Below are 26,712 nucleotides of genomic sequence, written 5' to 3' on the forward strand. Positions count from 1 at the left end.
TACCTCTGGTGCCCTGATTTCTGCAACTTAGCCTCAATTCTGTCCTTCCCAGGTATGGCGAGACAAGATAGACCAGATCTTGCGCTCAATTCAAATAACAAAAGTAAATAATATGCAAGAATTTCTCTTAAGGAATTCACAGATTAATTAGGAAAACAAACATTCCAACAGATAGCTGCACAGCACTATAGGAAAGTGAACCTTAATCAGAATAGCGAAGGAGAGGGAAGGGTCAGGGAAGGCCAGCTGTGAGTTGAGACCAATAGAATAATTCGGATTCATTAGGAAAAATGGAAGATAAAGGATGGTCAAGGCAACATGGGTGAGGGGCAGTTCAAACAAAGGGAGGAAGGTAAGAACAAGAATTAGTGGAAGGGTAATAAGCACTCTGGTGTTGCTGGAGTGATGTGTGGTTGGCAGGAGAACCCAGGAAGCTGTCATAAAGGAGCTGAGAGCCACTTAAAGGATTCTGGACTTTGTCATCTAGACAGAAAAGCCTTTGAAAAGCTTTAATCATGGGAACAATGGGGTCCAATTTCCCTTTTAGAAATAACAAGATGTTTCTTAAGTCCACTATCTGCCAGCAGGAATCTCTCTCTTCCTCCCTCTCTCATCAGGCTCCTCCCACCTAGCCCAACACCCTGATTCTCTAAAACTCCTACCAGCACAGACATGTTCATTTCTTGCATTTGTCACCCTATGATGTAAATAATAGGGACAGCATCAGCTAATGCCAGTAGCAGCAGATTAGCTGTCCTGAGAGCTGGGTTCTCATCCTGCCCCACCACTATCAGGCTTTATAACCCAGGGTGAGCCACTCATGACTTCTACTCTATCTCCTCTACAGGCAAAATAGGAACTAGGAGATCAGTTCTAGATATCTAGGAGGGCTACTGTGAGAAGTGTTTTACAGTGGGTCAAAAATCACATCACCAGCATCATTGAACCTGCCACAGGGCTTTAGAAATAGTGGTATCCTTAGGCAAAATAGCATCAGACAGCATACTTTATTTGTTCTCTTATTAATTAAGAGTATATAAATTCTATCATGTGACAAACATATATAAATATGGCATCCAAATTTTATTTAAAATCAATTAATAAGAATTTCTCATATCTGCCCATATCTGATATTATATTTGAGGTAATTTATTTTTATTTCATTGTTTTTTTCTCTAATATGGACAGTATTAACTAGCACTAAGATGATCATGGCATCTGGTCCCATCACTTCCTGGGAAATAGATGGGGAAACAGTGGAAACAGTGTCAAACTTTATTTCTTTGGGCTCCAAAATCACTAAAGATGGTGATTGCAGCCACAAAATTAAAAGACACTTACTCCTTGGAAGAAAAGTTATGACCAACCTAGATAGCATATTGAAAAGCAGAGACATTACTTGGCCAAAAAAGGTCTGTCTAATCAAGGATATGGTTTTTCCAGTGGTCATGTATAGATGTGAGAGTTGGACCATGAAGAAAGCTGAGCGCCAAAGAATTGATGCTTTTGAACTGTGGTGTTGGAGAAGACTCTTGAGAGTCCCTTGGACTGCAAGGAGATCCAACCAGTCCATTCTGAAGGAGATCAGTCCTGGGATTTCTTTGGAGGGAATGATGCTGAAGCTGAAACTCCAGTACTTTGGCCACCTCATGCGCAGAGTTGACTCATTGGAAAAGACTCTGATGCTGGGAGGGATTGGGAGCAGGAGGAGAAGGGGACGACAGAGAATGAGATGGCTGGATGTCACCACTGACTCAATGGACATGAGTCTGAGTGAACTCCGGGAGTTGGTGATGGACAGGGAGGCCTGGAGTGCTGCGATTCATGGGGTCGCAAAGAGTCAGACACAACTGAGCGACTGAACTGAACTGACTGAAGAAGATACTTCTTGTTGGATACCTTGGTTGTAGCTCAAAATGAAGAATAAAAACCATGTTAAAACACAATCATAAGAGACTACTATCAGCAATTATATGCCAATAAAGAAAAGTACAATTTTCCAAAACTGAACCAGGAAGAAATAGAAAATCTTAACAGACCCATCACAAGCATGGAAATTGAAACTGTAATCAGAAATCTTCCAGCAAACAAAAGCCCAGGTCCAGACGGCTTCACAGCTGAATTCTACCAAAAATTTAGAGAAGAGTTAACACCTATCCTCAAACTCTTCCAGAAAATTGCAGAGGAAGGTAAACTTCCAAACTCATTCTATGAGGCCACCATCACCCTAATACCAAAACCTGACAAAGATACTACAAAAAAAGAAAACTACAGGCCAATATCACTGATGAACATAGATGCAAAAATCCTCAACAAAATTCTAGCAATCAGAATCCAACAACACATTAAAAAGATCATACACCATGACCAAGTGGGCTTTATCCCAGGGATGCAAGGATTCTTCAATATCCGCAAATCAATCAATGTAATTCACCACATTAACAAATTGAAAAATAAAAGCCATATGATTATCTCAATAGATGCAGAGAAGGCCTTTGACAAAATTCAACATCCATTTATGATAAAAACTCTCCAGAAAGCAGGAATAGAAGGAACATACCTCAACATAATAAAAGCTATATATGACAAACCCACAGCAAACATTATCCTCAATGGTGAAAAATTGAAAGCATTTCCCCTAAAGTAAGGAACAACACAAGGGTGCCCACTTTCACCACTACCATTCAACATAGTTCTGGAAGTTTTAGCCATAGCAATCAGAGCAGAAAAAGAAATAAAAGGAATCCAAATTGGAAAAGAAGAAGTAAAATTCTTGCAGATGACATGATCCTCTACATAGAAAACCCTAAAGACTCTACCAGAAAATTACTGGAGCTAATTAATGAATATAGTAAAGTTGCAGGATAAAAAATCAACACACAGAAATCCCTTGCATCCCTATATACTAATAATGAGAAAGTAGAAAAAGGAATTAAGGAAACAATTCCATTCACCATTGCAACAAAAAGAATAAAATACTTAGGAATCTATCTACCTAAAGAAACTAAAGACCTATATATAGAAAGCTATAAAATACTGGTGAAAGAAATCAAAGAGGACACTAATAGATGGAGAAATATACCATGTTCACGGATCGGCAGAATCAATATAGTGAAAATGAGTATACTACCCAAAGCAATTTACAAATTCAATGCAATCCCTATCAAGCTACCAGCGATATTTTTCACAGAACTAGAACAAATAATTTCAAGATTTGTATGGAAATACAAAAAACCTCGAATAGCCAAAGCAATCTTGAGAAAGAAGAATGGAACTGGAGGAATCAACTTGCCTGACTTCAGGCTCTACTACAAAGCCACAGTCATCAAGACAGTATGGTATTGGCACAAAGACAGAAATATAGATCAATGGAACAAAATAGAAAGCCCAGAGATAAATCCACACACATATGGACACCTTATCTTTGACAAAGGAGGCAAGAATATACAATGGAGAAAAGACAATCTCTTTAACAAGTGGTGCTGGGAACACTGGTCAACCACTTGTAAAAGAATGAAACTAGATCACTTTCAAACACCGCACACAAAGATAAACTCAAAATGGATTAAAGATCTAAATGTAAGACCAGAAACTATAAAACTCCTAGAGGAGAACATAGGCAAAACGCTCTCTGACATAAACCACAGCAGGATCCTCTATGATCCACCTCCCAGAATTCTGGAAATAAAAGCAAAAATAAACAAATGGGACCTAATTAAAATTAAAAGCTTCTGCACAACAAAGGAAAATATAAGCAAAGTGAAAAGACAGCCTTCCGAATGGGAGAAAATAATAGCAAATGAAGCAACTGACAAACAACTAATCTCAAAAATATACAAGCAACTCCTGCAGCTCAATTCCAGAAAAATAAACGACCTGATCAAAAAATGGGCCAAAGAACTACATAGACATTTCTCCAAAGAAGACATACGGATGGCTAACAAACACATGAAAAGATGCTCAACATCACTCATTATTAGAGAAATGCAAATCAAAACCACAATGAGGTACCACTTCACACTAGTCAGAATGGCTGCGATCCAAAAATCTGCAAGCAATAAATGCTGGAGAGGGTGTGGAGAGAAGGGAACTCTCCTACACTGTTGGTGGAAATGCAAACTAGTACAGCCACTATGGAGAACAGTGTGGAGATTCCTTTAAAAATTGCAAATAGAACTGCCTTATGACCCAGCAATCCCACTTCTGGGCATACACACTGAGGAAACCAGAATTGAAAGAGACACATGTACCCCAATGTTCATTGCAGCACTGTTTATAATAGCCAGGACATGGAAACAACCTAGATGTCCATCAGCAGATGAATGGATAAGAAAGCTGTGGTACATATACACAATGAAGTATTACTCAGCCGTTAAAAAGAATACATTTGAATCAGTTCTGATGAGATGGATGAAACTGGAGCCGATTATACAGAGTGAAGTAAGCCAGAAAGAAAAACACCAATACAATATACTAACACATATATATGGAATGTAGAAAGATGGCAATGATGACCCTGTATGCAGGACAGCAAAAAAGACACAGATGTGTATAGCAGACTTTTGGACTCAGAGGGAGAGGGAGAGGGTGAGATGATTTGGGAGAATGGCATTGAAACATGTATAATATCATGTAAGAATCGAATCGCTAGTCTATGTCCGATGCAGGATACGGCATGCTTGGGGCTGGTACATGGGGATGACCCAGAGAGATGTTGTGGGGAGGGCGGTGGGAGGGGGGTTCATGTTTGGGAACGCATGTACACCCGTGGTGGATTCATGTCAATGTATGGCAAAACCAATACAGAATTGTAAAGTAAAATAAAAATAAAATAAATAAATAAATAAATAAAACACAATGAAGATGCAAGACTTAGAAAAGAACACAAATACCCCAACAGTGTTCTCTATAGGTACACTGGTACCACAGCAGGGTATCAAAATCCCTGAGGAAGAATCACATGTTTCCTGAAATCAGGTAGCAATATTGCCTCTGAGATGACGCTGCATGAATCTAGTGAGAGAATCACTGAAGTTTGAGGAGTTTTTTAATCTAACTAATTTTTCAGTTCAGTTCAGTCGCTCAGTCATGTCTGACTCTTTGCAACCCCATGAACTGAAACACACCAGGCCTCCCTGTCCATCACCAACTCCTGGAGTCTGTCCAAACTCATGTCCATTGAGTCGGTGATACCATCCAACCATCTCAACCTCTGTCATCCCCTTCTCCTCCTGCCCTCAATCTTTCCCAGCATCAGGGTCTTTTCAAATGAATCAGCTCTTTGCATCAAGTGGCCAAAGTATTGGAGTTTCAGCTTCAGCATCAGTCCTTCCAATGAACACCCAGGACTGATCTCCTTGCAGTCCAAAGGACTCTCAAGAGTCTTCTCCCACACCACAGTTCAAAAGCATAAATTCTTCAGCACTCAGGTTTCTTTATAGTTCAACTCTCACATCCATACATGGCCTCTGGAAAAACCATAGCTTTGACTAGACGGACCTTTGTTGGCAAAGTAATGTCTCTGCTTTTTAATATGCTGTCTAGGTTGGTCATAACTTTCCTTCCAAAGAGTAAGCATCTTTTAATTTCATGGGTGCAATTACCACCTGCAATGATTTTGGAGCCCAGAAAAATAAAGCCAGCCATTGTTTCCACTGTTTCCTCATCTATTTCCCATGAAGTGATGGGATCAGATGTCATGATCTTAGTTTTCTGAATTTACAAGCATATATTTTGTGCATTGTTAATTGCCTTGGGGCAAGTTTTCTTTTAAAGGCATATAATAGTCTGACAACTGCCCACAAGGTGGCACCAAACTCATGCCCAGAAGACAACCAAGGGAATTTTTTTTTTTAATCGTAAAGCAGACGTTCCAAATTCTCAACAGACAGCTTCCTTTATAGCTTATCCCCAACAATGAGCCACATTTATAGATATTAGCTTCTTCTCTATATATGATACAAAAGTTAAAACCTATCGCCGCCTACAAGAAAACTTAAAGTAGACAGACCTCAAGATAGATCTGTTCTACTTCTGTGCAGTTTTCAACAGAAAAAAACCCAAAGTATGTAACTCCTAAAAATAAATGTCCCATTTCTAGGGGGGAAAAATTCTGAAACTAACTTAACACACTGAATGGTACCCAAAAGTTGATAATTCTTTCCTTTGTTTTAAACTTTATTTAGTTGAGTTTAGATGAGTGGATGTAAATTTTTAAAGACCTGAATGTTATTTAAAAATTGAAACAGAATTGCAATCAATACTTAATGTATCATGGTTATTTTTAAAGAGTGAGATCTATTCTTGGAGACCTCCTTTCTATCCCCCTCCACTCTATTCCATTTTACAAAGGCTGTTCTACAGTGAACTGGTCCACACCAGGATAGAGCTCTCAGAAACTCTAATGAAAGTCATTCTGGGAACAGACACAATGCATCACTGTTGGGTTAGGGGATGTTTCTGCCAATTAAAAACAGCGCACTGGGCCTGAGCCCTGGGAGCCGAGCCTTCCATTTCGAAAAAGCAGAGGTTGTACAGAGCTTTAGATTATCCTCAAAGAGCCAGTTTCCTGTTAGCATGAAAAGAGGAAGCTACCTGTTAGGAACAGAGCACCCGCCACACAGAAGGGGGACCATCTGTGAAGGGCTTGCGTCAAGAGTTCACCAACCTTTTCCAAAAAAAAAAAAACAAAGAAAAGCTAAAAGAACAAGCTAGATAAACATCATTCTGAGACCACCAAGCTACCTTTCATCAAGCAGCATCCCACTGGGCATGCCCAAGAAGCTTCTCGAAGCCTGTTAGCAATCATGAGTCATTTGTTCAGCTTCCAGAACATTGCTCAACCAAAGAAACATCCTTAATTGCAAGTCCTTGGTTTCTATATATTTGTGATTCCTGAAAATACAAGGTAAACTTCATGTCCACCTATTTATTTTCCTAAGCAAGGCACCACACACCCCTAGAGCACATGCAAGTAGTCTGAGGTCTCAAGGACAAGGCATTCTGGGAGGTTTATGAAGGTGCTCTCCATAGCCAGTGTGATCCACCGAAGCACACACTCCCACAAGCTGGCTGGAGGCAGGGTAGCAAAGGGAGGCAGGGCTGTGACTGCATGAACAATGATCATAGAGCCTGCTCATTTGACACTCTGCATTCTGCAAACCTGCAGTGCTGACCCTCCCACGCTGCCTCTTTGTCCACTTGAGGAATACACTACTCTAGCGTCTCAGAACACAACTGTCTTCCAAGCAATCTCAGTGTGGGGCAATCTGGCTGATGTTTTGCCTCAAACATCCTAGATCATTTTTAAAATGCTGCAACAAGCCCTTTCTTTCCCTGATTTTTAAACCAACAGTGTTACTTACTGGCATCACAGAATGGAGGACATTCATACAGTAATGTAGTAACAAAGCACATATCACTTCTCTTAATTCACCAAGCAATGCAAAACCCTGTAAGAATTCAACAGTGATGCAGCTTTGATTAAAAGAAGTAGAAAATTACCATTCATTAGACATTTTCCATGTGCCAGCTACTGTGGTAAGCATGTGTAAGTTTTCTTTTAAAATCATATTTCATAAATGCAAACTTCAGAAGGGCCCATGACAAATCCCTGAGTGTGCCCTTCTGTAGCATTCAAAACACACATTTACCGCCATGATGACACAGAGGTTAAGCGGCCCTCATCCCTGCTCTCAAAGGACTCACATTTTGGAGGAAAACCAGTATGAGGCTTCTGTGAGGTATGTACCAGGTACTGCCAAGGAAAGAGGGTGATTACTCATCCATGCATTCTAGAGCCTACCTTTATTAGAACAATGCTTAATTGATGAAAGAAGAATAAAGTAGAATACACAACTGAATAGACTGGAATAAGAAAAAAATCAGTAAGAATCAGAAAAGATTTTCCATGGGATGAGGAAATGATCTCTCACATGAGGATTCTCTCTTAGCTCACAAAGGAAAAATAAGTTCTCTAAGAAAGGGGGTGTTTACTTCAATGAAGTTCAAGCCCCTCAGCTGTCTTTGTGTGATCGTCCCATTCCCTTTGCCTCTGTTCCCATTCAGGTCGTAGGCTGACCACATCCCTACCTTTACAAGCACTCCCAGGCCAGGCCACACCAAGCTTTCTCCCCTCATACCACACGCTCTGTCTCCCTCCAACAGACTTATGCTGATTTGTTTTTAAAGAACCAGCTCCCTCATAGCCTGCTGAGCTATACACATACATACCCCTCCACACACACACACAGGCTTTGTTGGTTAGAAGTTCCAAGGAATCACCTCCTTTATGCAGCCTGCTGAGCTACACACAACAGGCTTTGTCGGTTACAAATTCTAAGGCCAACATTTCCCCACTAGGCTGTAAACTCCTTGAAGGAAGGGGCTTTGTCCTGTCAGTTATTGTGTCCCCAGTGCCGGTAACATGATAAGTATTTAATAGATAATTATCAAATTATAGAATTTTCATTTTTAGATAACTTGACTTTCTCCTCCAAAAGACTAAAGGCTCATAGAAAACCAAAAGTGTCTGGCTTCCAGAAAGTGTACCAGAAATTTTTGGTAAATAAGTAAACAGTAAACCTCAGGCCACAAGACAGAGTTGTCAGAATTACTGTTTCTTATTTTAAGTTTCAATCGCTTCAGTCATCTCCAACTCTTTGTGACCCTATGGACCATAGCCCGCCAGGCTCTTCTAAGCATGGGATTTCCCAGGCAAGAATACTTGAGTGAGTTGCCATTTCCTTCTCCAGGGGATCTTCCTGACCCAAGGATCAAACTCACATCTCCTATATCTCCTGCATTGCAGGCATATTCTTGGCTGCTGGAAGAGCCCTCATTATTGTAAAGTGGTTTTTTAATAACAAATTCTCTTCTTTGACAAAGTCTTGTCCTTGTTAGCTTTGCACATTCTGTTGTTTACATTCAAATGCAAGAGTGAAGACTCCAATAACAATGAAGAAAGGATTACTTATTTCAATAATCTTATCTGTTGAAATTTAACATTCTTTTCCCCCAAAGAATACAAGGCATGATCCCCAGCTCCTAACTCAGCTATGCCTGTGATACAAGGACTTGTCAGAGTAAATAGACAGAGAGAGGCAAATGGATATTTCAAATACCACATAAAACAAAATATCCTTTTACATTTGCAAAATAAATATCATTTCATTGCTCATATCTCCTGGATAAAGTGGCAAGAAGAAAAAAATGAAGAAAATAAACATAAGGAGAAGACCCAGGGTCTTGCAGAATGTTTAATAACCTGGGTTAAGCTGGCCATTTGAGTCTTTGAACACAACAAGGCCTCCAACGTTTAGGCCAAAAGCCCTTCCCTCCTCCTCCTCTTCTTCTTCACCCGCCCTGATTAGCACACTGAGGGAGCCAGACGGCAACATGCCTTCATATGGTCTGTTGAGCAGAAAGCTCACAATTACTGTAACCAAATGCCCTAATGCCTGCTTCCAATAAATGCCTGCACTATCACTCTAAAGGAAGAGCCAGGAGCTTCTCCCAGCTCCACTCCTCCACCTCTGCCCCTGCACACCAAAATCTTAAGAAGTGGTAGGGAAATAACATCATCCTTCAATAAAAGATGAACCTTTACATCAATGTACAATGTGTTTATTATGAAAATAATTTAAATTATTTCCTTAGTTGATTTTTCTCTGTTATCAAGCCACTCCTTCACATCATTAACCCCAAGTAAATAAGAAATTGGGATTGGAGCATTTTCACTAATGGAACATCAGTTGATTCCATGGTGCCCTTGTGATAGTGAGTCATTCATTCAACAGTGCTGAGTGCCTACTATGTGTCAAAGGTTATGACACTTTACATTCTACTCATCTGTTAGATGTTTCAAGGACACAGACATGTACTCCCAGTTCTAAGCACTGTGACTATTACAGACATGAAGAGATGTACAACACACCTTCAATGATTGGCTCAACAAAATCCTCATGGGATGTGTTGATGAAAAACACACATACCAGCCAAAGTGCCCATGCATTCTCCTCAAGGCCACTAATAGCACAGCAATTAATGAAGCCTGAATATAGGTATGCCTTTCACGTGTTTTATTCAATTATTCATCAGTAGCTTTTATTGAATATCTATTTATGGCAACCCACTCCGGTATTTTTGCCTGAGAAATCCCATGGACAGAGGAGCCCTTGCGCTACAGTCCATGAGGCTGCAAATGAGTTGGACATAACTTGACAATTAAACCACCACCACCACCTGGAGACACAACGCTGAGAAAGAGAGGTATAGCCCAACCCTTGTGGAGCTCACAGTCTAGGGAGAAGAGCAAGCATCTAGCTAAACATTGCCCAGGAAAAGCAGTAGAGGCTATGAAAGTAAAACACAGGTGCTCAAATTCAACTGAGACAGGAAAATGGAAATGACTGGTTTGTGCAAACAATCATTTGTGTGGTGAAAGAGAAAATGGTACTGGGGGACTGAAGAGGTAAGGAAGAGTTATCTAGTTCAAAGATAACGTGGCATTTATACAAAAAGGAAGACCGCAGGCTTGGAGAGAGAAAGAGAACATGAAGAAAGTCTAGAAAGTAGCAGAGAGCTCAGCTGGAAGGTTCTGCAGTGAACTTCTACGTGAGAATGTGTGAGAGCAGTCAAGGAGCATCAGAGTACTAAGACTTCTGCTGTCTTAGAGAACCTATTCCCCACACGCACGCCCACACTTGGGGCTACTATGACACAGTAGGGCAAACACAGCGTAAGTCACTGAGTTTGGAGGCTCTGAGTGGCTTCTGGGAAACTGGGAGCCATGAATCACTTGCCACTCTGCCTGTAGCTTGTGCCAGGTCAAGGGGAGAAAGAAAGTGACCTCATATAGCTTTCAAAGCCTGACTCTCTTTATTATTTGGAGATTCACTCCTCACCCCACAAGAAGGCCAAAACCACCCAAAAGGATATTACCCCAGAAGAAGAATCACTGGGCCACAGGATATAAATATTTTTGAGGTCTCTGAAACATTTTCTCCATTTTATTTTGGCTTCTTATGTTACTAAAAATACCTATGGAATAGAATTTAGTGTAACATTTTAAATAAAAAAGATCCACTATGCTATAAAAGAACTGCCCTTTTTGAATTTGCTAACAATAATATTTTTAGAGACTACAATGTGATCTCCATGTCTGTGTCAGTATTTTTTAAACTTCTACTTGCTAACTAGAACATTTTAAAAACTGATACTGGCCAACATTAACATTCCTTATCCTTTCATAAGATCATGACAATAAAAAAAAAAGAATGACTTTTCACTAATATTGATTAAAAAGTATTTTGGTCACCTAAGCCAGTGTTGAAAAATAAGGTCTTCGATTCTTAAAGTACATTCTATCCTCCCCTAAAAAAAGAATAATAATGGTAGCTTAGTAATGTTTGTTATTGAACTTAAATTATTTTGCCCTATATTTATTTCATAGAAATAATTATTCCTTATTTTAAAGTAAATCATTCATCAACAATTACAATTATTCAAGTGCTAGATACTCTGTGAATTACTTGCGCCAAAGAGGAATCAAAGTTCAGAAACTACCCTCAAGAAAGTGACCATCTAGTAAAGAGAACCAGGCATGCAAGCAATTGTATTTAATGTGTTAATCTATGTAAAGAAGTGTGTACAAAGAACAAAGAGAACATTAAGAAATATCTAAGTGCATCTGGGAAATTCAGAAAGGGCTTATAGAGGAAGTAACTCTTAAGCTAAAACTTAAAGGACTTAAAGAGGCCGATTGAAGGATGGTTTTTCTAGGCAGAGGACATTACAGGGAGGTCGGTGAGGACAGAACACACAGAGGGTACAAGAGGAGACTGGGAAGGCTGTGCACACGCTTGCCTGTCATGCTGGGGAGTCTGCTTTCTCTTGGGCTGGCACAGAATCCATGAAGATTTCTGAAAATCGAACGGACGTGATCCAATTTAGGTTTCCTATGTATATGAAATGTGGGTAGACTGGAATAAGATTTTAAAAAGAGTGAGTAGTTAAAAAATAATAGTCCAGGTGAGAGGTTATACATCCTGAAATAAGACAATACCGCTGGGAATCAACAGAGAGGTATACTACAAATGGTATTAAGGAAATAGAAGCTAAGGGACCTGAAAATTGACTGGATATTGAGAGCAAGAGAAGATAGAACGTAAATATGTGATTTCCAGGTTTCTGGCAAGTAAATTCAGAGTTGTGCCATCCTATGATGTCAGGAACAGAGAGGCAGCAGACAGGAAAAGGAAGATAAGTTTCAGCTGAACACTGAAATGACTGGGCTAGATTAAAATAAACTATAGAAACTGACAACCCCCAGATATCAGTGATTGAAATAATAAGGACAAAATTCTCATTTATACTACATGTCTATTGTGCTTCAACAGACTTCCTTCTGGGGCACAGACTGACAGATACCCTGCCGTCTGGAACACTGCTTGATGCAAGAGCAGGAAGAAAGTGTGCTAAAGATTCATACCCTGACAATTAAATACTTTGGCCCAGAAACGGGACACATCACTTCCAGTCACAATCTATTGGCTAGAAGTAGACATATGACTGTGCCTAACTTCAAGAGGGAAGAGAAGTTTCAAACGTCCTGATGTAGCCCAAAATAGTCCAGTAATAGAGGAGCACTAGATTTATGTGGTCATCAGTCATGTCCATCAGGGACATGTTAGGTCTGAAGCACCAGGGAGACAACTTAAGTATGCTGTCTAGAAGGCCATCCTATGTGCAGGCTGCAGCTCAGGAAAAGTATCAGGGTGGGAGATACTGACCAAGGGGCTACAAGAATAAATGTGAAAATTCTAGTTCTCAGGGCATCTATGTGAAAATGAATTTCCAAGGTTAACTGGTTCACCCACAGTTACAGAGCCGCATAAATATGGTGGCACCAGGTCTCCCGGGGTCTGACTTCAAACTCAACATTCTTTCAGAAGATGCCTCTAGCTAGTGGAATGTCTTATTTGGATAGACTCTGTTCAAGCAGCAATTATCTGTTCAAGAAAGATGGCAGTATCTCAATTTTATCAGCAGGTCCAAAAAATCACGCATGTTTGTCCATTCTCTCAGAAAGCCAAGATAAATTTTGGTGGCACTCACTCACACTTGCACAATGCCTTCATTTTTTTTTAACATAAAGATTTATCCTGTGTGTCTGGGTTTTGTAGTGTCAGTTATTTTTCTAAACTTGTGTATCATGCATGCTAAGTTGCTTCAGTTGTGCCCAACTCTTTGTGACCCTATGGACCATAGCCCACCAGGCTCCTCTGTCCATGGGATTCTCCAGCATGAATACTGGAGTGAGTTACCATGCCCTCCTTGAGGGGCTCTTCCAGACCTAGGGATCAAACCTGTGTCTCTTACATCTCCTGCACTGGCAGGCAGGTTCTTTACCACTAGCACCACCTGGGAAACCCTATGTGTCACGGACTTCTATTTTAAATCAGAACTAAAATTTATACTAGAGATTTATAGTAGAAATTTATACTAGAGAAGAAGTCTGCCCTTTTTTTTTTTTTTTTTGCTAACCAAACAGGCATGGCTGTATTCCAATAAAATCTGACTTATAAAAACAGCTAGCAAGCCATATTTGACCCACAAGCTATAGTTTGCAAACCTCTTCACTACAGGACAAACATAATTAATAACAATACTACATAGAAGTATATTATGAAGAAATAAGTAATTAGGGACTTCCTTGATGGTCCAGTGGTTAGGACTTTGCACTTCCACTGCAGGGGTCACAGGTTCAATCACTGGTCAGGAAACTAAAATCTCCCGTGCCTTATGGCATGGCCAAAAAAAACCAAAAAATCACTAATTTGGAAATTAGTATTGTACAAGATGGAAATCTGGAGACTATAAGAACAAACAAACTCTCTTACATTACATTTATAAAGCTAGAACCATGGATTTTTGGGCAGCACTTGTAAAGCCCTCCACAGTCTAGACTCAAAGTTCTATACTTAAAAACTGAGTCCATTTTTAAGCTGCTACCTCTCACCTCCAAATCTGTCTTTCCATACCATTTCTGTGATGCTAGGGCTAAGAGTCGGGCACGACTGAGCGACTTCAGTTTCACTTTTCACTTTCACACATTGGAGAAGGAAATGGCAACCCACTCCAGTGTTCTTGCCTGGAGAATCCCAGGGCCAGGGGAGCCTGGTGGGCTGCCGTCTATGGGGTCGCACAGAGTGGGACATGACTGAAGCGACTTAGCTGCAGGGCTGGGGCTCTGTGAACTATGTTTCCACTGTGTTAGCTGCTGTCTCTTGGGCTATGCCCACAGAGTGCACTAGATGAAACCTACATGCTGGAAGAGGGAGGTGTGGATTGTTCCTTCCTGTCTGTTACCTATTGGCTTTCTGTTCCTGTGGCTGGCCTAGCCCTGCTTCTTCACTCTAGAAGCTGCACTTCCTTTCTGTGGTGGCTGCTGACTGAATCCAGTTAGCAGTCTTTCTGCAACCACTGTGTTCCTCATGGACCACCATTCTATCCTGTCTCCTCCTCAGGTCCAGGTCCCAGCCCTCTACCCCTCACCTGAGCTCATAGACTCCATAACACCAACAAGGCAGTACCATCTCTCAGAGGTCTGGGTACCAGGCCCTCAGCTTCCTTCTTCTGAGCTCAGAGGCCTCAGCACCAGCCATTATCTTAAAGATGGGAGTTTGGCCCCACAGGGCCCCTCCACCAAGCTTCCAAATTTTAATGATCCCAACCCCAGGAGTGGCAAATGCTTCCTGTGGTTGCTACTTCCACGATACCTCAGTGTTGTCTTCTTGCCTTTTCAGTTCTTCAATATCTGGTTGATACTTTTTTGTATTAAATTCTTTCTGTTAAAATATTTAGTGTAGTTTCTGTTTCCTGACTCAACCCTGATACAAACACAGTCCAGCAATTTCAAAATAACTCTGATCTTCAATTTTGTTTCTTAAGCACTATGAAGTAGACACATAATTCTGAACTTTCCTTAAAATCCCATCTGCTGCTCTCAAATACTACAGCTGCTCCCATTCCTGACTCCTCGAGAGTTTCCTCTCCCCCTGAAATTCTTTCCACCCTTAGCTTCTCCTCTGGTCTCTTTTTGTCTTTCTCCCCAATTCCTTTCCTCCTAATTGCCCATCACAAAATCCCAAGAACCAGTCTGCCAAAAAGAACGAGTCTCAGAAAGTGACAGAACTGAGGCACTTGGGCTCCTTTCCTTGTGTCAGAGGTACAAACCGAAATGCCCACCATGGGAAGGAGGGACAAAGGATTCTCAGTGGCCACACATAAGAACTCCAGGACTCCAACCTCATCACTGTGTATGTGCAGTTTTGAAACTACATTCAGCCTCAAAGTCAGGAACAACTGGAAGCTGTGGGGTCAGTGGGAACTGCAAAGTATATACCTTTGAAGATTTTTTATGAGAAAGCTCTGAATTTTTTAATGCTGGCTCTTTACCAATTCTGTGCAGATTAAATGAAACTTGCCTAATCCTGCCTGCATGCCCTGTTTGCTACCACTGCACTATGCTAGCCCCAAATGCATTAGGCATATTCCATTTTTGTCAAACATTTGATGATTAAAACTATTTTTAATAGTTACATACAGAGCTCTGAGTTATGACAGCAAACCAAAAATAGGATTCTTTTCCCTGTTACTTTCAGAGTTATCACCAAAATGAAAGAAAGCAAGCAACAAAGAGGTGGTAACAGAAGATACTACTTAACTTAAACCCTCAGAAAATCTGGGATTCAACTTTAAAAAATTAACAGAATAAAACAGCTCTCTAAAACAACACTTTCAAAGTTTATTTTAGAAGGTGGTAGTGCTACATTATTTTTTAAGTAATATTTACAGAACAGTTTGTTCTAGAGTTCTACATGACACAAATAGAGTAGGCCTGGTATACACATGCCAAAATGGTGACAATGAAATTAGGGCTTGATCCAGCGGTAAATTACCGTCTGCTCATCTCAACAACACCTAAGGCTCTGAAATGAAGAAGGCATCATTTGAATAAGCCGTCCACTTGGGTATACATAAGGGCACACACCCACTTACCTCTCAAACCCCTCATGTACAATTACCCAGTCTGTAAGAGAAAGACACACTGGCTCTATAATTATCAGATGTGAACTAAAAAATCATGCCCTTTTAAAAGCTTAGCTACATTTCCCAGCCACACTTTACCAACCTCAGAGCAAACTCCAAAGCAGCATGATGCCTGCTCCCTATAAAGTTTAATAGCACAGACCAATGTGAATGTTGCTGGGGGACCAAGCAACATCAGTAATGCTGATAGTGGCTGGGGGAGAGGGGGTGGGCAGGGGAGGGCAGTGGGTAAGAAGGAGTTAATTTCTTATTCTTTATTCCAACATGTCCCTGTGAGTTATACCTATAGAAGGAAAATATTACAATTTCTCGCAGCCAACTTGTTTCCTCTACCTCCATAAATGTTTACTGTCAACTACCATAAGAACAAGCCCACCTAAAATCTAAAACCTTACTCTCCAAGAGCCAGAGAAGAGCCCAAAGATGCCTCCACAGAGTTCATATGGTTGGCAAAAAGGTCATGTCCTAAAGACTCCTTGGAGATCTCCTGTTTCTTCAGTCCACTGACTTTTTTGACACAAAATTCTAAATAGCCTGTTTGATTTTCAAAGTTTACTGATCAAACTCAGGAAATTTCTACATGGAGACAAATCAAAGGCACTTGGGGACAGAAAAAGGCTATATGTGAGTGTGTGTGTATAATACATATATATATATATATATAGTGGAATGCCAGGGCACATGGTGAAGGTACTCAATGTTGAAGACAAAGGGAGATGTGTCAAAGAAATGAAGAGGAGTGCACGAGCCCATCACTCAAAGCGGGCCTTAAAAAGACAGTGTTACTGGTTAAAAGGCCAGAAGAGACTGGAGACAAGTAAAAGAGAAGGCAGAAACAGGCAACACGCTCAGATCGACAGGAAAAGAACCAATATGAAACAGCCTAGAGGGGCAAAATAACATGATTCTCGCAGCTAGTTAGAGTTGCCCCTGAGGTGTGTTTTGGGCTTGGGCACATAGGCCCCAAGCCTAGAGCTCCATCTGCTTTATTTTATCCAACCCTTCAACTACCCTGTGAACTGGCTGTTATGTCCATTTTATAGATAAAGTTATAGGCGTGGAGAGTTGAAGCCAAGGTTACTTGGTGAGGAAAGGGCATATCCAGAATCAAATTCCAGGTCTGCCTGGTTCCAAAGCCTATCCTGGGGAGGAAAAGGAGAGAGGAAGAGAGAAAAGAAAAATGATGACACTGTTTAGTATGCAAGGCACCCACCATGCCCCTGACTCTGCATCTACCACTGCTCTGTGAGGGACCATGTCACTCTAGCACAGCACCTGGCCCAGGTCTATACTCTCTGCCTCTAATTAATGAGTACATGTGTCTTTCCATAGTACAATTCTATAATGTAGGTACTGTTTTTCTCATTGTACAGCCGAGGAAAACACTATTATTTAAAGCATTTGATCTAAAAGGGAAGGGAAAAAACATCCCCAGAGAAAGATAAAACCAGGAGCTATTCTGACAGGCCAAATGACTGCCCTTGTCAAAACAACTGATGGAATACTGGGAATGAAAATAAAGCAGAACTAGAGGGTGTAAAATAACAGACATTTTGTATTACTTCTTTTTCTTTTCTTTAATATTAAATATCATAACTTACAGTAAGACAAGCAAAGGAAATAGCTCTCTTTGCAACAAAATTTCATTTATGTACCAAATTCCTAAAAAGTTAACCCATGACAATGATGCAATGCATTATCACTTGAAAGAAAAGAAAGAGAGATTCAGAGACAGAGAGAGACAGAAAGAAAATAAAACTAACAATCCAGAAAATTAGGCAGCTCATTATGTGTTCTCTTCCAAATTTTGCAGAATCACACTTAAAGTGACAGATGTGAAGAGGAAGGAGGTTCACACTCAGAAAAGCAGAACTATTTTGAGGACGTTTGTTAGAAGAGGTGGCAAAGTGCCTGAGAACTAGTGCACAGTCAGAGCTTTGGCATATTCATTCATTCATTCATGTCCCCATGCATGCATGCAGCAAACCTTCACCACATCCTGCCTATCAGCCTGACTCACCAACAGCCGCTGAAGATACTGTGGGGAGTCAGACACAGTCCCTGCCTTTAGAAAGCACACAATCTGCTGGAAATTTTCAGGCAAGTAACAAGTTAATTGATTCTACCCTTAGTAGAGTATATCCAAAGAATTCTAGGAACTCAGCCTAGGGGAGCAACAGTCGAGGAAGGTTGCTCAAAAGTGACATGTGATTCCTGAAGGGAGGGATAACCAAGGAAAGAAGTGGGAGAGGTTGTCAGGGATAGGACTTCACAGGCCATGGTGAGATCTTTCCATTTTATCCTGAAAAAAACGAAAAGCCATTCAATGTTCATTATTAGGGGAATTACATGTCCAGATTGGCATTAAAAAATAAAAACCTCGAGAAAATTGTAGATAACAGACTGGAGAGAGGTTTAGATTGAAGAAGAGGAGGTAAGTCAAGAGACTACTACTGTTGTTCAGGCTGGAAATATGGAAACCTAAACCAAGGTTGAGATTGGGGAAATGAAAAGGAGGGAACGGAGTCAAGAGACACTTGAGGGAAATAATCACTAGGAATTGGGGACCAATTTGGACAGGGGTTATGAAGGGTCATGGGTGACCTCAAAGTGTGTGATTTGGTTGTAGTGAGCCTGGGATATTGGAAACATTCCCTAAGAAAGGAACACAGGATAAAACTGGGGGGCAGATGACAAGTTCTGACTTGGACATACTGAGTTTAAAGTGTCTTTGTCTGGTGAGAGCTTCTAATCGTCGGTGGCCTCTATATCATACTCACTGAGTTATCTATTGCTACATAACAATATCATACACATTTAGTAGCTTCAAGAAACATATTTGTCTCACAGTTTCTGTGGGTCAGGGGTCCAAGTGTATTTAAGTTGGTTCCCCTGCAAGGCTGCAATCAATGTGTCAGCCAGGTCTGGGTTCTTCTCTGAAGCTCAACTGGGGAAGACTCCATTTCCTAGCTGACGTGACTGTTGGGAGCATTCAGTTCATTGTTGATTGATATCCACCCTAGGCTCCTAGTCACAAAGCCCTGTCCATAGGCATGGACAATATGACAACTTTCTTCTTTAAATCTAGCAAGAACGAGTGTCTCCTTGAAACACAAGCATCACGATCTTATGTGACATAATCACATGCATACCATCACCTTTGCTGTATTTTACTGGCTAGAGTAAAGCACAGGTCCTCCCCCTTTTCTCTTCATTTAAAGGCAGAGGATCACATCAGGGCATGAATCTGGAGGCAAGAGTCATGGAGGCCACCTTAGAGTCTGTCCACCACGGTCATTTTCATTTGGTCTCCAAAAGGCGGAAACCCTTGGGCCTTCTTTCTTGTCTCCTACAGCCTCAAGGCCTAAGGAAATAGATATTGAGTGATATACAAATATAGATTCACGACCCATCCATCCCTCTCAATTCAATCTCTTCCATGAAATCTTTCCAAGGAAGCTCTCTTCTCTGTCCCCCTGCCCCACTCCATTCTCATCTGATAGCATTTAAAATGTAAACTAATAGTTTCCAAAATTTGAGGGCCAAAAATTACATACTCTACAAAGAAATAATAATAGGTACCATTTATTAAATTTATTTATATTTTATTTATATTTATTTATAAACAGATAATTTATTTATTATCACAATTTATCACTCCTTATGTTGTTGCTATGCAGTCCCCCAGTCGTGTCCGACTCTTTGCGACCTCATGGTCTGTAGCACAAGAGACTTCTATGTCCCTCACCATCTCTCAAAGTTTGCCCAAGTTCATGTCCATAGCATCAGTGATGCCATCCAGCCGTCTCATCCTCTTGTGCCCTCTTCTCCTTCTGCCCTCTGTCTTTCCTAGCATCACGGACTTTTCCAATGAGTCAGCTGTTTGCATCACTTACTATACTGGAAACCATATAGGCAATATCTCATTTAATCCTCAAAATGATATATTAACTGAAGTGCAAATAGTATTTCTATTTTACAGATGGGAACATGGAGACACAGAAAGGACAAGACACTTAACCAAACTCATACAGCTAATTAAGTGGTCTGTCTGTTAGTCGCTCAGTCCACGCAACCCCATGGACTGTAGCCTACCAAGTTCCTCTGTTCATGGAATTCTCCAGGCAAGAATACTAGAGTGGCTTGTAATTTCCTTCTCCAGGAGATCTTCCTGACCCAGGCATCGAACTTGGGTCTCCCACATTGTAAGCAGTTTCTTTACCATCTGAGCCACCAGGGAAGCCCAGTTAAGTGGTGAGTACTGGATATTCTGACTCCAGACACCACACTCAAAACCAGATCAGGCACTTAAATATAACCACATGCACTTTTAGGATCCTCTGAATGATAAAATAAAAAATAACCCAAAGCTACTTAGAGTTCAATAAATATATTTATAGTTTTTTCCAGAAATAGAATATATAAACATTTGCAAAACAGAGTACATACATGTGCAAAAGGTCATTCCCTCAACAATGAAGATTAGCAACCATTTGCAGAGCCTCCCAGCCCTCCCCACACAGCTCCTCAGCTGGGCACCAGGAGCTCCTACTATATTCCTTTGCTACTAGCATTATACTCTGAATCAGTAGTTCTCAACCAGCAGTGGTTTTGCCCTCCTACAGACGAGTAGCAATGTCTGAAGACAATTTTAACTATCATGACTAGGGAGGGTATGCTATTGGCATCTAGTTTATAAAACTAGATGTTTAGGGATGCTGCTAAACTTCTTGAAAAGCACTGGGCAGCCCCTATAACAAGAAATTATCCAACTTGAGAAACCCTATTGTTCCTTTGTTTTATATGTATTTGTCCTAACTACAAGATAAACTTATGCCATCAGAGCAGCAACTATCTGAGTTCCTCATCACCCTACCTTTCCCACTCTACACCTGAATTCCAAACATGATGAGTGTACAAGAGACAGGAATTAAAATTTATTTCCAAGATAGAGTAGGCTTTATTTCTACAAGAGTGATTTATTCAATGATTAAAGCATTTCCTCCAAAGTAAAAGCTTCTAGTTTGAATTTACTAAAGGCTAATTTACTTCTGGAATTAACACAGCTTTACCTGGAGCAGCCTCTGGCACCTGTATATTTGAATTAGCAAACAATTCCCTGGTTTAGAAAAGTCAGATAAAGGAAACAATATTCAAGATAGAGACCAACAGACAAATAGATCCAGAAGCATCATCAAATGTCAAGAACTAGAAAGTGTTTATTTCCTCAAGCAATTACTCACCCCTTAAACATATGAAAGGCAAAGACATGCAAATGAACCAGCTTCCAAAAATGATTCTTTTTATTTTTTAATCACAAATCATTGTGAAGGAAGAGAACAGTGCTCTAAAGCATGTCAGATGTATTCACTAAATGATGAAGAGAATCCCTCTTTTTGTTAACACAAGTAAGAACTGTGAGTCTACTAAGTAGAAAATATATTATAATTTTAAGAATGAGAAGAAGCCATTATTCTTTTTTCAACATAAAGAAATCTAAACCTGTACTCTAGACCATAAGTCAAATGACTATTTCAATTAATTTTCTACCAAGTAGGAAACTACCATGGTGTGTATTTCCAAGTGACTGTGAGCCAATCTCAGGGTACATTTCAAATTCTCCTTCACTCTCAGATAAACAAAAAACAAGTCCATTGAACCCCAAAATAAGTTAAAACCTTTGGGACCACACTCACACTGCTGAGAAGACTCCAAAATTGTTTCATCTGCTCCAGCACTATACTTACCTCAGGGGAGCTGATGAATCAGACTGGACAGGGCCACACGGGTCTCTGAAATTCCTCAGGAGCATCTTGATTACACCCAATTAGTGAGGCCATAGACAGAAGCCCAGTGACTCAGACAGCCTTGAAACCCAGCACAATCAGCAGGGCTGGAAAACCAAGGCCATTAGCTCCTGCTGTTTCCCACCTCTTAAAGAATCAAACCCAAGCTGGTTGTGAAAGATAATGGCCACTCTGTACAATCAATGACAGATTATTTTTAATGGGGGCAGGAGAGATTCAAAGCAGAGGGTGACTTCAAAATCACTAATCATCACATTTGGAATTCTCTGAAGGTTATTCTTTGAAACAACAGATCTAACTTCTCGATTATATTTTTCCTAGGCACACGCCTAAGCACACGTCAAACAGCAACAGACAACAGTAATGAATATATGTACCAAGGCCTGTGATAAAGTGGCCTGGGTGAAGTCCATCTGAGCATTAGCCTCACTAATGGGGGTCAGTGAACTCATGGGAGTGGACTGAGTCCTTGGCTAAGATCTGGTTTGGAGTCTAAGTAGGCATCTAGTTGGCATATGCCCATACCCTGTCATTCATTCACCTACATTGGCTGAGCATTTACTCACACATGAGGCTTTTTTTCTGACTTTTCCTTCCTTTCCTGTATCTTCTCATTCAGATTCGAAACTTTCTCCACTTGATTTAGTGACCTGAATAAGTTCTACCTCCTCAAAGAAGCCAGCCCTGACCAACTCTAGCCAACATGACTTCACACTATTCTCTGAATATGGAATATCAGGGCAGCAGTTTGTGGAGCTCTTATGATGTTCCAGGTACAATGCTCAAACTCTTTATATATAACTGACTTCATTTAATTTTCCTCTGCTGGGTATATATCACTTCCCTCACTTTACTGATGAGAAAACTGAGGCTAACAGAGAAAACGTAACTTGCCTCAGATGACACAGCTAGTAAACAGTGGAGCTGATGTCTGTCTTGGGCACTAAATCAGGGCTCAGTAAGTTCTTCTGTGAATGGTAAGAGAGTGAATATTTTAGCTTTGCAGGCCAAATATTCTTTGTTGTAACCTCTTAACTCTTTCTGTCATTGTAGTGTGAAGGCAGTCACAGGCTACACATTTAAAAATGAGAAGGAAAAAAAAAACATTCTTAGCTCACCAGCAATATGAAATGAGCTGTTCCACGGGCCTGCACGAAACCCTCCCTTGTGTAAAGTCAGCAGGCTACAAGCACCTTGGCAACACCCTCTCCACTCCAGAGCACATAGCCTCAGACACACAGTAATGGCAAACTGCACTAGGAGCTTGTTAGAAATCAGACTCTGTCTCTATTTCCCAAAGACCTCACAAAAGCCTTCCCACCACGCAGGGGCCATCACTATTCCCATTTGAGCTGATGTGCTTCAAGAAGTAAAGAACTTCACAAGGCTGCCCAGCTGGTTAGGTGTGTGAGCTAGGATTTGAACGCAAACAGTATGACCCCAGAGCTGCATTTTCCACCTTCACAGCCTGTATCTGCCCAGGTTCACTGAAGCTGGAACCCACACCTCTTCAGTGTGACCATCTTGAATCGAGTCCTAGTCTCCTGGCTCCTCTGCTACCCATGTATATCCACAAGAAACATGGGGCCACTGCAGCCCTGGCTTTCCAAGGCAGGTCTCGCAGGGAATGCCACTTCTGACCACTCTGAACAGGCAGAAAACATTCCTAAGGGTAACTGAAGATCAACGGTCATTTAAGAACACTTGATTTCATATCCCATTGTCAAACTTTAATGAGCCATTACATTCAGCAGAATGACTGATCTTAGGGATCAAATATATCATGTCCCACAATGTCATCTGTTAATTATAAATAAATATTGCAAGGGAAATCACTTTCCAGAGTCCATTTCATTTATAGTCCCCACCCCATGTGTGCCTGGCTCTACTCTCAGGCACCAACCTGCCATATTAAACCATGGTCTATATAAAGTTTCCTCCTCCATAAGACTTCTTCTGCCCTAGTTCTGCAAATAATGGATAAAGACAAGTCCTGATGATGGCTGAGGACAGAAAAGGGAGAAACGGATCCTGATTACAAAAGAATAAATCTTTGCTGGGCTGATTTGTCATCCAGTGGAGCAAGCATGGGTTTTAGAGCCAGAAAAGTAGTTTACTGTTGGAGTAACCTTGAACCTTACTAATCCTTAAGTTCCTCATCTCAAACATGAGAACAAAAAACAGCTATGGCACAGGTTCTTGATAAATGAAACAGTATTTCTACTAAAACCGGTCCAAACACCAGCCCGTGACTGGTCCAAACACCAGCCAGACCTTCTTCTCTTATGTGAGGTTTTTATTATAAAACACAAAAAACAGAATAATTTTCATAGTGGTTGTTGTATTACTTTTCATACACATTCTTTTTAACTTCCAAATTAGCATAAGGTAAAAGAGGCACTGTGACACATTTAAATGGGAATTATCTAAAGTGGTGGTCTTCCCAGATTTTTTCCTTTTTAGGTCCACAGCCAAGTATATGAAATAGTTAACAAATTTAAAGCATATTTCAATCTAGCTTACTTAATACAGCAAACACCTAGTGTTACTTAGGGCCAGACATACCTTGGTTTCCAAAAGGTAACTATATCCCTTAAATGTGTTGTAGATGTCCAGTCAGGATGGTAACTTAGGCCATGGGAACTAAAGTCTTGGTTCACATCTCAACTCCTGACACTTAATAACTCTGGATGTGGACAAACCTCTAGCCTCTTCAAGCTGTTACCCTCATCTATAACATGGAATGATGGTCCCTGCCCCATGAGTTTGTTATGAGGGTGAAGTGAGATAATCCATGTAAATGCATATTAAATCCATATTAAATTGTAAAGCATTTAATATACCACCTGACTCCTTATAAGGATTCAATACCTTAGGTAATGATTATTAGTGTTTTATTAATCTTGGCTTATGATCAATGAGGAATTCTAATGAATATGCAGCTCTGAAAGAAGAGATGAAAGAAATGTTGAGCAATAACATTCCGGGAAGGTGGATGGTCTACGATGACACCTTGACAAGGGGCTAACTCACTTGGTAGAAATTTATTTCAACATGTGTACACGTGTATGTGCATCTGCAAAGATGTGCATGTGTGCCAATTTCTAGAATATTTGCTAAAAACTCCACCACATTATCATCATGCCTTGTGAATCTAACCAGACTGGGGAGTCTATCACAGAACAACTGTCAAGTTAAAATTGGATCCTTACTGTCCAAATGAAGGCAGTTTTTCAATTTCCTTTTCCTTTCTCCACTTCTCATCAACCTCCCACAAATGAACATGCTAACTCAAGCCAAGAATATACAGCTCAGAAATGAGACTGGGGAAAAAATTTAAATGAAAAAGAAAAGCCTAGAAAAATAAGGATATTAGAGAAAGTAATCAAAGAGCAACACCACTTGATTATTCACATAAATAACACTATGAGCTGCCCTGCACCAGATAATCTCTGAACTGCTCTGTTGTCTCCAATCTTTATAACCAACATGCAGTGTACATATTCTTATTCCCACTGAACAGATCAGGAAATCAAGGCTTTTACAGATGAAGTGACCTGCCCAAGGCCATCTCGTTCATAAGTGTTGAGTCAGGATTACCCTACCCTCTCTGGTAATAAAACTCTTCCAAAGAGCCCCTGCCACTTCTCCAAGCTCTATGAGAGGTCCTGAGTCCTCTATAATAAAGAAACTAAGCTTGGCTTTTGCTTTCTAGGAGCATATAGTCTAATGAGGAGAAAAGAGGCAAGTAATGATGATACAACGTAAAGCTAGATCTCCAGGGCTAAAAACAATATGTCATGGGAGCTCCAAGGAGAAAGGGATTCAGTCCAGAAATGAAGAGGCAAATAAGGGTTAAGTACTAAAGGATGAATAAGAACCTTGGTGTTGTTCAGTCACCCAGTCATATACAACTCTTTGCAACTGCATGGACGCATTAGGCCCCCCATGTCCCTCACCATCTTCTGAAGGTTTCCCAAGTTCATGTCCATTGCATCGGTGAATAAGAGCTTGCCAGTCAGAAAAGTGGGAAATGGGCATCCAGGCTTATGATAATCATGCAAACAGAAGCACAGAGACAGAAAAGTTCCTTGCATGTTAGAGGTTGTAAGATCGGAGGTGGATGAATGAGCTATAAGGAAAAGGGAAGCAAGCTGGAGAGGAATCTACAGGTTGATAGTGAAAAGTCTTGTCAGCCATGCTATAGAGTGTAGAATGGATTCTATAGACAAATTATAGGCAGAAAGAGATAGCAAAGCAACTGCTGACCCAGAACAGAGTAGAGGAGCTGAAGAAAGAGGACAATGGGGTGAAATAAAGGCATATTCACAGGTTAGAGATGTCATGAGAGGCAAGGACATCAAAGGCTGACATGAAACACAGGGAAGAATAGACGATGCCTTCTCAAAGGAAATCCAACCAACCCAGCAAAAACAGTTTGCAAGGGAAATAAGAACAGCACAGGATCCTTAATATTTAGGAAACAGAATTGAAAACAGAACAAAACAATAGCATATTTGACTTAGACCAGTAAGAAAAGTGAAGTCACTCAGTCATGTCCAACTCTTTGCAACCCCATGGACTGTAGCCTATGAGGCTCCTCCATCCACGGAATTTTCCTGGCAAGAGTACTAGAGTAGGTTATGGGAGAGAAAATTTCAAAAGTGAAAGTGATGGAGATTAACTCAAGGTTTCCAACAGAGATCAACAGAACTCAAAATGTAAGACTCAATTGTCTATGTTTCAAGAGGAACTTTAGCTAAAAGAAATAAGAAATTGAAAGCAACGAAAA

At 40.6% G+C, this 26,712-nt stretch overlaps 1 protein-coding gene and 1 non-coding gene across 7 annotated transcripts in view; one reads left to right on the forward strand and one right to left on the reverse strand.

Annotated features, from left to right (window-relative positions):
* ERC2 (ELKS/RAB6-interacting/CAST family member 2) overlaps positions 1-26,712 on the reverse strand; it is a 900,269-nt gene that overhangs the window by 758,026 nt on the left and 115,531 nt on the right. The window lies entirely within an intron of this gene.
* TRNAG-UCC lies at positions 13,712-13,784 on the forward strand. Its single transcript has one exon. It is a non-coding gene; the product is annotated as a tRNA-Gly (tRNA).

This window comes from Oryx dammah, unplaced genomic scaffold (assembly GCF_014754425.2).
Source record: "Oryx dammah isolate SB20612 unplaced genomic scaffold, SCBI_Odam_1.1 HiC_scaffold_9, whole genome shotgun sequence".
In the NCBI taxonomy this organism is placed as follows: domain Eukaryota; kingdom Metazoa; phylum Chordata; class Mammalia; order Artiodactyla; family Bovidae; genus Oryx; species Oryx dammah.